The sequence below is a fragment of the Capsicum annuum genome, chromosome 11 (assembly GCF_002878395.1).
Source record: "Capsicum annuum cultivar UCD-10X-F1 chromosome 11, UCD10Xv1.1, whole genome shotgun sequence".
Taxonomy (NCBI): Eukaryota; Viridiplantae; Streptophyta; class Magnoliopsida; order Solanales; family Solanaceae; genus Capsicum; species Capsicum annuum.
The window spans coordinates 74,585,263-74,591,260 of NC_061121.1; the positions used below are offsets into that span (position 1 = coordinate 74,585,263).

Sequence of the window (5,998 nt, forward strand, 5' to 3'; positions counted from 1 at the left end):
TGTTGTGGATGCGTTTGTGGGCAAGACATCTCCGCAGGAAGGACAGTTAAATTAAGAGATTAATTTTATTATTAGTAGCTTTATTTATTATTCTAAAATAGGATTCATGCTAGCGGTCGTTATTAGACTACAATAGAGTTTTGTGTCTCCTAGTTTCATAAGGATTAGGCTTCTTATTTGTTGTAATAAAGACTCATATTTAAGGGGAGAATTGGAGAATAAAACTTACGCAGAAATTCAACCAGAATCAAGAGATCGGAGTTCTCTTCCACTGAACTCTAAGGTTTCAGTCTCCCTTTTAACGAGCTGAATTTATATATCAAATATCGTTATACAAAATAGGTCGCTCTAGGAATTCTAACAAAAGAAAAGGAATACAAAATAGGTCGCTCTAGGAATTCTAACAAAAGAAAAGGGAAATCAAAGGCAATTGATTTAGATTTTCCTGTGACTCGTTCCTTTGCAAGAAATCATAACATATTCATATTTTCATAAAGATTGTAAATGCATAAATCCCATGTGAGAAATAAATAACTGAGAGAAACACGAGAAAATGTCCTCGATATATATTTTGTAATGAATCCATTAGCATCCAAACCAGCAACTTAACCAGAGAAACACGGCTCCAAAAGCTGTACATGACAAACAATTGGAAAGAGTGATTATTGTGTCTAACCTTACCCGAGAACCACAAAAGACCTTCTAGGCTCCTACTTAGCTATCCTTACAAAAAAGGGCATAGAACCCTCCTATATACGAACACAAAAAAAAGGAAAAGAAAAGAGAAAGGTCACTCGATGTAGCACTGTCACTACAAATATACAGCACCCTCTAAAAACAATTTTTTTAAAAAAAATAAATCAGTATCCTCTTAAAATATAATAAGCCTACAAAAAACAGAAGAGAGATTTTAGCCCAAGCCTTGTCTCTGAAGAGCTTCACGTCTCCAAAACACATGTATAAGACAATAGTTGAAAGGTGACAGAAGCATATAAATACATGCATAATCACAGCTGATTGAAGATACTGAAATAGCTACTAACATGGATTGTGGTGTAGTGGTGGGACTACTCCATCCTTAATCAGAGGTCTCGGGTTCGAGTCCTGGGTATGAGAAAATCCTATTGGGAGTGCTACCCCAAGAATGAGCCCTACAATGTGCGATTCGGATTAGTCGGGTCTCCAATGCGAGTACCGGACACCGGGTGGGAAACCAAAAAAAAAAAAAAAGAAGATACTGAAATAGCTAACTTTTCAATTGCAATTGAAAATTAGTAAGCAAATTACCTCTGAAAATAAATGGAGCTGCTAGTTTCCAATGTCCCTACGTGATCCTGATGCCAAGATAGAATCACCATGGATATCCAAGACTCCACTACCCAAAGTAAGACCTTTCCCACTTTCATCAGCCACATAGAAAAATAAGTGCGCGGGGTTTAACATTTCCTCATCAGACATAGATCTGTGAAGAAATTTGAGCATCAATTGTTTAAGGGATAAAAAAAAACATGCGATGGAGATACAAATTTATTGTACTATCATTATATTTCAGTTGGAAATACAGCTTTTCAGAAAAGAATATCATTCATGCTTTAAGTGGTTGCGATGCTAAAATTAACTAGCAAGTACACGTAGTAGACTTTTAGTAAGAGAACACAATACTCTAATTAAGGTCATAATTGATCAACAACAACAAACCCAGTATGTTCCCACAAAGTGGGGGTCTGGAGAGAGTAAGATGTACGCAGTCCATACCGCTACCTCCGAAGAAGTAGAGAGGTTGTTTCTGATAGACCCTCGACTCAAGATAAAGAATAGGCGACAAGGAGATAGATTACATAACAGAAAAGGCGTAAGGAATAATAAAAAGTAAATCAAAGCAATATAAAAATACGAGAGATACGGCAACACGAAATAAGAAGATAGCAATTGAGAAAATATGAAAGGGACACCCACGTAGAAGTAACACATACTCGCCGCCATAGACACCTATAGACACAAGACCTAAGGTTACTAACCCGGCTACACAAGATCTCTCTTGGTGGCTTGCTACAACTAACCCACACCCTCCCGCTAGCCTTCTACCCTTATCCGCGACCTCCACGCCTTCCTATCTAGGGTCATGTCCTCAGTAAGCTGCCGCTGCTCCATGTCATGTCTGATCACCTCTCTCCAGTATTTCTTTAGCCTACCTCTACTCTTTCTGAAGTCATCCAATGCTAGTCTCTCACACCTACGCACTGGGGTATCCGCGTCTCTCCTCATCACATGTCCAAACCATTTTAGCCTTTCTTCTCATATCTAGTCCTCCACCGACGCCACTCCCATCTTCTGTGAAAAAATAACCAACAGCCACAATACTGATCCTACTGCTTTAAGGATGCGACTGCAAACAAATTTTCAGCAGTCCAGGCACTCTAACGTCTAATCTTATCCAACAACATTACCACACATTTTTCTAGTGTAAAGTACGTCCATTTTAAGTTAAATATGCCATCACTCATGAAATTAATTGTTCGAATTGAAGTTATCTTAGATATTGTTTAGTAGCATGATTCCAGGAGATTTTATTTTCTAGCCTAATTGTAGGAGAAAATGTAATCTTATTACTTTAACTGCAATTCACTGTTTTTCCTATTTTAGTCATAGGATTATTATTTAGCTGTAATTCACAATTTTTTTTTCCTATTTTGGTCATAGGACTCTTTGTACAAATTGTCTTGTTTTATTGGATGCAAAAGTATACTTAAATATAAAGATCTTCCGAGAAATACCTTCTTTTTTCGCTTAGATAAAGTAAAATTTATCAAAATTAGAACCAAAAGGGTACTATGTGCAGTACAAACTACCTGAACATTACAGTTTCTCCACTATATCCTCATGTTTTCCAAAAAAATTCAGAAAGTGATTCACATTTTTTATGTTATAGCCCCTACACCAAAAGTACAAAAAAATTTTGATTGTTAGGATAAACATGTATTCTTTACAAAAGAAATATGTTATATCCTTTGCTCTTAACATCTTTTGCTTTTCTCCAACCAAACATTCCACATAATGAATAATGAACTTGTAGATACATTCACAACATGATACCAAACAAGAAGGGAGTTGTTGATGAAATAAAGACAAACTCACTTTTTTGTTGCCTAGGTCATCATTCAATCAATCAACGACACCTACATATTATTAATTGCAGGAAATAGATGAAATCTGCAGCAGATAACTAAGCTTTGCATAAGATGAAGCAACATGCTATTTCTTACTAGAGAACCTGATTGTAAACATATTTCTACTTTGACTGACACAATATCCACAAGAGCCAAGTATTTGCATATCAGGCTTAAGAAATGAAGATCATGAGAGATGGTAAGGAGAAGTACTTATTGCTCTGCACTCCAATTCGAACAAACCAGTGTCCACCATAGCCACTACCACGATCCTTGGATTTCAGAAAACTAGTAGTCAAGGTCATTGTCTGTTCAATCAGAACCTGATGTCCATAGTCCCATCCATTATGAGTAGTCCAGCCATACTGTTTCAACTCATCCGAATCTTGGCATACATGACGCATGAAATACCTCCCATTCTTGACTCCAAGCCACATTAAGCCAGCAACTAGTGATTGCGGAGTCCTGCATATTATAATTTTTTAATATTATTAGAACATATAAAGTGAAGTTCCATCAAAGAGTATATTACAAACATATAAAAAAAATATGTAAAATACATACTACAGAGAAATGATAGAAGAGTTGAGCAAGACACCACCATGGGCATCCCAGTATAAGTAAAGGGCAGCTCGATGCACTAAAGCTCCCACTATGTGCGGGATTCGGAACAATACATTCTGAGCTTGCAACAAATGGCTAGTGGCACAGATATGGGGCCCTCAAGGTTGGACCTGACTTTTAGGAGGCCTCTAAATGACTAGGAGATTAGTAGAGTAGAAGGGATCCTACAGGTGTTGAATGTATTTCTAGGTATCTCAGAGGGACCTGACTGTCCAATATGGAAGTTTCACACAAAGGGAGTTTCACTGTGAAATCTTGTTACTAGAACATGAACTCTAGCCAAACAATGGGAATGGATTGGCCATGGAAACTAATCTGGAAGATCAAAGTCTCTCAGAAGGTGTCATGTTTCACATGGTTGGTGATCAGAAAAGCATGTTTAACCCATGAAGTGGTACAAAGAAGAGGTATACAGATTTGCTCAAAGTGTTATATTTGTGAAAAAGAGGCAGAGGTTAACGTCCACTTATTCCTCCACTTCAAAACAGTTGTAAATTAGTGGGACATGTTCTTATGTCTACTTGGGTTAGTTGGGTAATTCCTAGAACTACTTCAGACATGCTGAAACAATGAGGGGAAGTGGGACAGTAGAATATGGGAGGGGGAACACATTTGTGTTGGGGTATACTCTCTGTCTTGTAGTTTCAAGGCAGTAAATCAGAATTTCAAGTGTTGTCTGACTGGTGTCTACGGGCCAAATTCCAGAAAAGAAAGATTAGAATAGTGGGAAGGGATCGGTTGAGCCAAGGGTCTTTGCGAGGAGTTATGGGTGACTTGCGGAGACTTCAACACAACTAGGTTCATTTCTGAAAAAAAGAACCCAACCACCTTGTCTAGAAGTATGAAAGATTTCTCAAAGTTCATCGAAGATTCAGAATTGGTGGATCCTCCTCTAAATGGTGGAACCGTCACATGGGCTAGATGTGGAACTCAAGATAGATTCCTCTTCACCGCTCAATGGGACGAGGGATTTACAAACATAAACCAATCAATTCTTCCTAAGGATAATTCAGATCACTGGCCTCTACCTTTGAAATGTGAGAAATGGAGCAACTCAAAAGCCTACTATGAAATTGAAGGCATTGAAGTCTAAGCTCAGGGAATGGAATCTGGTTACTAATGGCAATTTAAGGATGGAAAAACTTAACACTTTAAACCAAATTTCAGCCCTAGACAAGATAGAGCAGATGAGGAGACTAGAAATTGTTGAAACTGCATTAAGGGTGTGTTTGGTATGATGGAAAATATTTTCCATGAAAAAAGTTTTCCTAGAAAATAAGTTGGTTTTCTACTTATTTTCTCATGTTTGGTTGGTGAGTGGAAAATATTTTTCAGAAATACCTTTTCTAGTGTTTGGTTTGTGAGTGAAAAAATATTTTTTAGAAAATACTACTAACTATTAACTAGTATATCACTGCCTGAACAAATTTAAGCATAGGAAATAATATCAATATCGAGTATTAAGATATTACAAGTCACTAAATTTTAAGCAATTACTAATTAGCAAACATGGGAGACACTTTTCAACATTTTATCAGGACAATCTCAAGATACCACAATCAATAGAAATACAATTAAACGACGAGCTTATTCAACCTTGTGAAACAAGCTACAACGATGACAAAATGGAATATAGAATTAGCAAAAGTAACATAGGTAAGTTTTCCTCTATGCACATAAAAATAACAATACATTCAACGAACATTGGAAACAAGAAAAAATTCGAACTTCAATATTTTTTATTCCAAGCAGTGAAATATTGGAGCAAAGCACAGTGAAAAATATTTCTGAGTAATGTGAATTTTTTGAGTAACGTGAATTTGAGTGTTGTTGGAGTGGGGGAAGAGGGGTGGGGGGTGGGGCATAAAAGTCACATCTGTCATTTTCTGGAAAATGACTTCCCTTGGCCCATGAGGGAAGTCATTTTCCCTTAAATAGAGGAAAATAAGTCATTTTGGAAAAAATTTTCCCAATGTTTTAGTACAACCAAACAAGGGAAAATAAGAAAACATTTTCCAGAAAACATTTTCCATCATACCAAACACACCCTAAAAGCCAACTTGAACACTAAGTTTGAAAAGCTGGCCACAAGGGAGAAAATATATTAGAGACAAAGGTCAAGAGTACTATGGTTGAAACAAGGGTACAAAAATACAGTTTTCCAAGAGATCAGCAAATGCCTATAAAAGGTACAACATTGATTATCT

At 36.8% G+C, this 5,998-nt stretch overlaps 1 long non-coding RNA gene across 1 annotated transcript; it reads right to left on the reverse strand.

The window, feature by feature from the left end:
• Positions 1–272: 272 nt before the first annotated feature.
• On the reverse strand, positions 273–5,005 carry LOC124885350. The gene is made up of 5 exons (XR_007046687.1): positions 3,732–5,005; positions 3,381–3,632; positions 1,288–1,462; positions 1,044–1,151; positions 273–632 (listed from the first exon to the last, which is right to left on the reverse strand). It is a non-coding gene; the product is annotated as an uncharacterized LOC124885350 (long non-coding RNA).
• Positions 5,006–5,998: the final 993 nt, after the last annotated feature.